Below are 10,158 nucleotides of genomic sequence, written 5' to 3'. Positions count from 1 at the left end.
GAGGAGGAGACGTTGGGAAGCTAGAAAGAGGGATCATATAGCGAGGGAAAACTGGTTGTAATCGGGAGGAAAGAGGGAACGGAGCAGGGAGGGGAGGGGAGGGGAGGGGGATGGAAGGGAGAGAGGGGAAAGGGGAGAGGACGGAGGGGACGAGGGCTGAAGGGAAAGAGAGAGAGAGGAAAGAGGGAGAGTGAAGTGTGTGTGTGCGAGAGAGAGGGGGGGAGTGAGGGTGTGGGGGGGAGTGAGGGTGTGTGGGGAGTGAGGGTGTGGGGGGGAGTGAGGGTGGGGGGGAGTGAGGGTGTGGGGGGGAGGGTGTTGGGGGGGAGTGAGGGTGTGGGGGGGAGTGAGGGTGTGGGGGGGAGTGAGGGTGTTGGGGGGGAGTGAGGGTGTGGGGGGGAGTGAGGGTGTGTGGGGAGTGAGGGTGTGGGGGGGAGTGAGGGTGGGGGGGAGTGAGGGTGTGGGGGGGAGGGTGTTGGGGGGGAGTGAGGGTGTGGGGGGGAGTGAGGGTGTTGGGGGGGAGTGAGGGTGTGGGGGGGAGTGAGGGTGTGTGGGGAGTGAGGGTGTGGGGGGGAGTGAGGGTGGGGGGGAGTGAGGGTGTGGGGGGGAGTGAGGGTGGGGGGGGAGTGAGGGTGTGGGGGGGAGTGAGGGTGGGGGGGAGTGAGGGTGTGGGGGGGAGTGAGGGTGTGGGGGGGAGAGAGGGTGTGGGGGGAGTGAGGGTTTGGGGAGTGAGGGTGTGGGGGGAGAGAGGGTGTGTGGGGAGTGAGGGTGTGGGGGGGAGTGAGGGTGGGGGGAGTGAGGGTGTGGGGGGGGAGTGAGGGTGTGGGGGGGAGAGAGGGTGTGGGGGGAGTGAGGGTTTGGGTGAGTGAGGGTGTGGGGGGAGTGAGGGTGTGGGGGGAGAGAGGGTGTGGGGGGAGTGAGGGTGTGGGGGGGAGTGAGGGTGTGGGGGGAGTGAGGGTGTGGGGGAGAGAGGGTGTGGGGGGGGAGTGAGGGTGTGGGGGGGGAGTGAGGGTGTGGGGGGGAGTGAGGGTGTGGGGGGAGAGTGAAGGTGTGGGGGGGAGTGAGGGTGTTGGGGGGGAGTGAGGGTTTGGGGGGAGTGAGGGTGTTGGGGGGGAGTGAGGGTGGGGGGGAGTGAGGGTGCGGGGGGAGAGAGGGTGCGGGGGGAGTGAGGGTGGGGGGAGTGAGGGTGTGGGGGGAGTGAGGGTGTGGGGGGAGTGAGGGAGTGGGGGGAGAGTGAGGGTGTGGGGGGGAGTGTGGGTGTTGGGGGGGGAGTGAGGGTGTGGGGGGAGTGAGGGTGTGGGGGGAGAGTGAGGGTGTGGGGGGGTGTGAGGGTGTGGGGGGGAGTGAGGGTGGGGGGGAGTGAGGGTGTGGGGGGGGAGAGAGGTTGTGAGGGGAGTGAGGGTGTGGGGGGGAGCGAGGGTGTGGGGGGGAGTGAGGGTGTGGGGGGGAGAGAGGGTGTGGGGGGGAGTGAGGGTTTGGGGGAGTGAGGGTGTGGGGGGAGTGAGGGTGTGGGGGGGAGAGAGGGTGTGGGGGGAGTGAGGGTGTGGGGGGAGTGAGGGTGTGGGGGGGAGTGAGGGTGTGGGGGGAGTGAGGGTGTGGGGGGGGAGTGAGGGTGGGGGGAGTGAGGGTGTGGGGGGAGTGAGGGTGTGGGGGGAGAGAGGGTGTGGGGGGGGAGTGAGGGTGTGGGGGGAGTGAGGGTGTGGGGGGAGTGAGGGTGTGGGGAGAGAGTGAGGGTGGGGGGGTGTGAGGGTGTGGGGGGAGTGAGGGTGTGGGGGGGAGAGAGGGTGTGGGGGGGGGAGTGAGGGTGTGGGGAGAGAGTGAGGGTGTGGGGGGAGTGAGGGTGTGGGGGGAGAGTGAGGGTGTGGGGGGGAGTGTGTGAGGGGGAGTGTGTGAGGGGGAGTGTGGGGGGAGTGTGTGGGGGGGAGTGTGTGGGGGGAGTGTGGGGGGGAGTGTGGGGGGGGAGTGTGTGAGGGGGGAGTGTGTGGGGGGGAGTATGTGGGGGGAGAGGGGAAGAGGGAGTGGACTCGGGGGAGGGTGAAGGCGAGGGAAGCAGAGACAGAGAGAGGGATGCAGGCCGGCTGGAGGGAAGGAGATGAGGCAACGAGAGAGTTGAGGAGGGAGGACGACAGAGCGGAGAGAACTTCCACTGGCAGCAGCGAAACTGGGAGAGGCAGCGGGCGTCGGGTGAGGAAGGGGGAGAGTGGGGTCAGAACTGGCGGCCAGGAGAGAGGTGGGATGGAGGGAGGGCGGGGAGGAGGGAAAGAGAGAGGCGGGGGGTCCGGAATGGGTCAGTCGGACTCTCAGCTGGTGGTCTGATGGAGGTCAACCTTACCCGTGGTGTGTTCGGGGAGGGGGAGGACGATCCACTCAGTGCAGGCAAACGAGAACTTCAGTCTTGGAGTGAAGGTACCAGAGAGCAGAACAGGCCAGTGCGACACCCGAACGAGCAGTGATCGGAGGCCCTCAGAACAGCAGGCAGCGTAGAACTGTTCCAGGGCTCTGACTGTAACCCTGAATGTCACAAACGCAACAACAGGCAATCCAGTTGACCAAAACACCGTCTGCAAAGGTCACCACAGCCGGGAGGGACAAAGCCGACAGTAAATCGTCCGCCACAGAGCAGCGGGATTGCAGAGAACGCCACAAGTACTGTTCAGAGGAACGCTTTGTCCAAAGGGCAAACAGGGAGACAGTCGATAACAGAGTGGATAACACTGACGATCATGGACACAGTGATACTGATAAAACAATGTCAGGAGCACAGCTGGAAAGTTGTCAATAACAGTAACCACAAAACCGGAGATAAACTGATAGTAATTCTGAGTGTGTCACTGAGTGCACCATGTCCATAACAGGAAAAATAACATGACTATTCCACTGATTCAAACACTGATGACAACACTCTGATACACTGAGAACAACACTGAGAACAACACCGACTACAGCACCGACTACAGCACCGACTACAGCACCGACTACAGCACCGACTACAGCACCGACTACAGCACCGACTACAGCACCGACTACAGCACCGACTACAGCACTGACTACAGCCCTGACTACAGCCCTGACTACAGCCCTGACTACAACACCGACTACAACACAGACTACAACACCGACTACAGCCCTGACTACAGCCCTCACTATAGCCCTGACTAAAGCCCTGACTACAACACTGACTACAGCCCTGACTACAGCCCAGACTACAACACTGACGACAGCACTGACTACAGCACCGAATACAGCACCGACTACAGCACCGACTACAGCACCAACTACAGCACCGACTACAGCACTGACTACAGCCCTGACTACAGCCCTGACTACAGCCCTGACTACAACACCGACTACAACACAGACTACAACACCGACTACAGCCCTGACTACAGCCCTCACTATAGCCCTGACTAAAGCCCTGACTACAACACTGACTACAGCCCTGACTACAGCCCAGACTACAACACTGACGACAGCACTGACTACAGCCCCAACTACAGCAATGACGACAACACTGACTACAGAGGTGACTACAGCACTGAGTTGAACACTGACTGCAGCACTGACTACAGCACCGACACAGCAATGACTACAGCACTGACTACAACACAGGCTACAACACCGGCTACAACACCGGCTACAGCCCTGACTACAGCCCTGACTACAGCCCTGAATACAGCCCTGACTACAGCACCAATTACAGCACCGACTAAAGCACCGAATGCAGCACAGACTACAGCACCGGCTACAGCACCGACCACAGCCCTGACTACAGCACTGACTACAACACCGGCTACAACACTGGCTACAACACTGGCTACAACACCAACTACAGCCCTGACTACAACACTGACTACAGAACTGACTACAGCCCAGACTACAGCACTGACTACAACACTGACTACAACACTGACTACAACACTGACTACAACACTGACTACAACACTGAATACAGCACTGACTACAACCCTAACTACAGCCCTAACTACAGCACTGACGACAACACTGACTACAGCCGTGACTACAGCACTGACTACAGCATAGAATACAGCACTGGCTACAACACTGACTACGGCACTGACTACAACACTGACTACAACACTGACTGCAGCACTGACTACGGCAAATGATTACAGCAGTGACTACAACACTGACTACAGCAGTGACTACAACACTGACTACAGCAGTGACTACAACACTGACTACAGCAGTGACTACAACACTGACTACAGCAGTGACTACAGCACTAACTACAGCAGTGACTACAGCACTGACTTCAACACTGAGTACAACACTGACTAAAGCACTGACTACAACCCTGACTACAACACTGGCTACAGCACTGACTACAGCACTCACTACAAAACTGACTACAACACTGACTACAGCAGTGACTACAGGAACGACTACAGCACTGAGTATAACACTGACTACAGCCCTGACTACGGCACTGACTACAACACTGACTACAGCAGTGACTACAGCAGTGACTACAGCACTGACTACAACACTGACTACAACACTGACTAAGGCAATGACTACAGCAGTGACTACAACAGACTACAGCATAGACTAAAGCATTGACTACAGCACTGACTACAGTACTGACTACAAAACTGTGTACAACACTGGCTACAATGACTACAACACTGACTACAGCACTGACTGCAACACTGGCTACAACGTTGGCTACTGCACTGTCTACAGCACTGGCTACAACACTGACTACAGCCTTGACTACAGCCCTGACTACAGCAGTGACTACAGCACTGACTACAAGACTGACTACACCACAAACTACAAGACTGACTACAGCACCGACTACAGCACCAGCTACATCACCGACTACAGCACCATCTACACCACTGACTACAACACTGACTACAGCACCGACTACACTACTGACTACTGCACTGGTTACAACACTGACTACAGCACTGACTGCAGCACCGACTGCAGCACCGACTACAACACCGACTACAGCCCAGACTACAGCCCTGACTACAACACTGAATACAGTCCTGACGAGAACACTGACTACAACACTGACTTCAGCACTGACTACAGCACTGACTACAGCTCTGACTACAACCCTGACTACAGCACTGACTACAGCCCTGATTACAGCAATGACTACAACACTGATTACAGCCCTAACTACAGCACTGACTAGAGCACTAACTACAGCACTGACTACAACACTGGCTACAGCACCGAGTACAACACCGACTATAACACCACCTGCAGCCCTGATTACAGCCCTGACTACAACACTGACTACAACCCTGACTACAACACTAACTAAAAACACTGACTACAGCACTGACTACAACATTGAATACAGCCCTGACTACAGCCCTGAGTACAACACTGACTACAGTGACTAAAGCACTGGCTATAACCCTGACTACAGCACTGACAACAGCACTGGCTACAACACTGGCTACAGTACCGACTACAGCACTGGCTACAACACTGACTACAGTACTGACTACAGCACTGACTGAGGCATTGACTACAGGAACGACTACAGCACCGACTACAACACTGACTACAACACTGACTACAATACTGACTACAGTACTGACTACACCACCGACTACATCACTGGCTGCAGCAGAGACTACAGCACTGACTACAACACTGACTACAGCCCAGACTACAGCACTAGCTGCAGTACTGACTACACCACTGACTGCAACACTGACTACAGCACTTGCTACAGCCCTGACTACAACACTGACTACAGTCCTGATGACAAAACTGACTGCAGCACTGACTGCAGCACTGACTACAGCACTGACTACAGCAGTGACTACAGCACTGAGTTGAACACCGAGTGGAGCACTGACTACAGCAGTGACTACAGCACTGACTACAACACTGACTACAGGAACGACTACAGCACCGACTACAACACTGACTAAAGCACTGACTAGGGCACTGACTACAGCTGTGAGTACAGCACTGACTATAGCACTGACGACAACACTGGCTACAGCACTGGCTACAGCAGTGACTACAGCACTGACTACAGCATTGACTACAGCACTGACTGCAGTCCTGACTACAAAACTGACTACAACACTGACTACAACACTGACTACAGCACCGACTACAGCACCGACTACAGCACTGGCTACACCACTGACTACAACACTGGCTACAACAATGACTACAGCACCGACTACAGCACCGACTACAGCACTGACTACAGCCCAGACTACAGCCCTGACTACAACACTGACTACAGTCCTGACGACAACACTGACTACAAAACTGACTACAGCACAGTCTACAGCACTGACTCATACACTGACTGCAGCACTGACTACAACACTGACTACAGCACTGACTGCAACACTGGCTACAACATCGGCTACTGCACTGTCTACAGCACTGGCTACAACACTGACTACAGCCCTGACTACAGCCCTGACTACAGCAGTGACGACAGCACTGACTACAAGACTGACTACACCACAGACTACAAGACTGACTACAGCACTGACTACAACACTGACCACAGCACAGACTACAGCACCAGCTACATCACCGACTACAGCACCATCTACACCACTGACTACAATACGGACTACAGCACCGACTACACTAATGACTACTGCACAGGTTACAACACTGACTACAGCACTGACTGCAGCACTGACTATAGCACTGACTACAGCAGTGACTACAGCACTGTCTACAACACCCACTACAGTACTGACTACAGCACTGACTACAAAACTGAGTACAACACTGGCTACAACACTGACAAAAGCACTGACTAGAAACCTGACTACAACACTGGCTACAGTACTGATTACAGCACTGACTACAAAACTGACTACAACACTGACTACAGCAGTGACTACAGCACTGACCCCACCACTGACTACAACACTGACTACGGCACTGACTGCACCACTGGCTATAGCACTGACCACAGCAGTGACTACAGCACTGACCACAGCACTTACTACAGCACTGACTACAACACTGACTACAACACTGACTACAGCGCTTACTACAGCACTGACTACAGCACTGACTGCAGCCCTAACTTCGGCCATGTCTACAACACTGATTACACCACTGACTACAACACAGACTACAGCACTGTCTACAGCACTGAGTACAGCACTGACTACAGCACCGATTACAGCACCGACTACAGCAGCGACTACAGCACTGACTGCGCTACTGGCTACTGCACGCTGCAGCAGTGACTACAGCACTGACTACAGCACTGGCAGCAGCACTGACTACAGCAATGACTATAGCAGTGACTACAGCACTTCCTACAGCACTGACTACAGCACTGACTACAGCACCGACTACACTACTGGCTACAGCACTGGCTACAACACTGACTACAGCACTGGCTACAACACTGACTACAGCACTGACTACAACACTGTGTACAGCACTGTCTGCAGCACTGACTACAGCACTGACTAATGCATTGACTACAACACTGACTACAAGACTGGCTACAGCACTGACTACAGCCCTGACTACAAAACTGACTACAGCACCGGCAGCAGCACTGACTACAGCAATGACTATAGCAGTGACTACAACACTGACTACAGCAGTGACTACAGCCCTAACTGCAGCCCTGACTACAACATTGATTACAGCACTGACTACAGCACTGACTTCAGCACTGGCTACAGCACTGACTACTGCAGTGACTACAGCACTGATTACAGCACTGACTACAGCACTGACTACAGCACTGACTGCAACACTGACTGCAACACTGACTGCAACACTGACTACAGCACTGACCACAACACTGACTACAACACCGACTACAGGACCGGCTACAGCACTGACTACTGCACTGACTGCAACACTGACTACAGCATTGACTACAGCACCGACTACAACACCGACTACAGGACTGGCTACAGCACTGACTACAGCACTGACTGCAACACCGACTACAGCACTGACTACAGCAATGACTGCAACACTGACTACAGCACCGACTACAACACCGACTACAGGACTGGCTATAGCACTGACTACAGCACTGACTGCATCACTGACTACAGCATTGACTACAGCACTGACTACTGCAGTGATTACAGCACTGACTACAGTGACTACAGCAGTGACTACAGCACTGACTACAACACTGTCTACAGCACTGGCTACAGCACCGACTACAGCACTGGCTACAGCACCGACTACACCACTGGCTACAGCACCGACTACAACAATGACTAATGCACCGACTACACTACTGACTACAGCACTGGCTACAGCAGTGTCTACAGCACTGACTACAGCACTGGCTGCAGCACTGGCTGCAGCACTGACTACGGCGATGACTACAGCAGTGACTACAGCACTGACTACAACACTGGCTACAACACTGACTACAGCACTTACTACAAAACGGAGTACAACACTGGCTACAATGACTACAACACTGACTAAAGTACTGACTACATCACTGGCTACAGCACTGACTACAGCACTGACTACAGCACTAACTACTACACTGACTGCAACACTGACTACAGCACTGACTACAACACTGACTACAGCACTGACTGCAACACTGACTACAGCAGTGACTACAACATTGACTTCAACACTGACTGCAGCACTGACTACAGCAGTGACTACAGCACTATCTACATCACTGACTACAGTACTGACTACAGCACTGACTACAACATTGACTCCAATATTGAATACAGTACTGACGACAGCACCGACTACAGCAGTGACTACAGCAGTGACTACAGCACTGACAGCCGCACTGACTGCAGCACTGACTGCCGCACTGACTGCAGCTGTGACTACAGGAGTGACTACAGCACTGACTACAGCATTGGCTGCAGCACTGACTACAACACTGACTACAGCACTTTCGACAGCAGTGACTACAGCAATGACTACAGCACACACTACAACACTGACTACAGCACTGTCTGCAGCACAGACTTCAAGACTGACTACAGCACAGACTTCAAGACTGACTACAGCACAGACTACAAGACTGACTACAACACTGACTACAGCACTGACTACAACACTGGCTACAACACTGGCTACAACACTGACTTCAGGACTTACTACAGCACTGACTACAACACTGACTACAACCCTTACTACAGCACTGACTACAGAACTGACTACAGCACTGTCCACAGCACCGAGTACAGCACCGACTACAGCACTGTCTCTGCTACTGGCTACAGCACTGGCTGCAGCCGTGACGACAGCACTGACTGCAGCACTGGCTACAGCACTGACTGCAGCACTGGCTACAGCACTGACTACAGCAGTGACTACAGCACTGGCAGCAGCACTGACTACAGCAATGACTATAGCAGTGACTACAGCACTTCCTACAGCACTAACTGCAACAATGACTGCAGCACTGACTGCAGCACTGACTACAGCACTGACTACAACACTGACTACAACACCGACTACAGCACCGACTACACGACTGGCTACAGCACTGACTACAACACTGACTACAGCACTGACTACAACACTGATTACACCACTGACTACAACACTGACTACAGCACTGTCTACAGCACTGACTACAGCACTGACTACAGCACCGATTACAGCACTGACTACAGCAGCGACTACAGCACTGACTGCACTACTGGCTACTGCACTTGCTGCAGCAGTGACTACAGCACTGACTACAGCACTGGCAGCAGCACTGACTACAGCAATGACTATAGCAGTGACTACAGCACTTCCTACAGCACTGACTGCAACAATGACTGCAGCACTGACTGCAGCACTGACTACACTACTGGCTACAGCACTGGCTACAACACTGACTACAGCACTGACTACAGCACTGACTACAACACTGACTACAACACTGACTATAACACTGTGTACAGCACTGTCTGCAGCACTGACTACAGCACTGACTAATGCATTGACTACAACACTGACTACAAGACTGGCTACAGCACTGACTATAGCACTGACTACAGCCCTGACTACAAAACTGACTACAGCACTGGCAGCAGCACTGACTACAGCAATGACTATAGCAGAGACTACAACACTGACTACAGCAGTGACTACAGCCCTTACTACAGCACTGACTACAGCACTGACTGCAGCCCTAACTGCAGCCCTGACTACAACATTGATTACAGCACTGAC

This window comes from Pristis pectinata, chromosome 39, assembly GCF_009764475.1.
Source record: "Pristis pectinata isolate sPriPec2 chromosome 39, sPriPec2.1.pri, whole genome shotgun sequence".
Classification (NCBI taxonomy): Eukaryota; Metazoa; Chordata; class Chondrichthyes; order Rhinopristiformes; family Pristidae; genus Pristis; species Pristis pectinata.
This window is presented reverse-complemented; position numbering follows the sequence as displayed.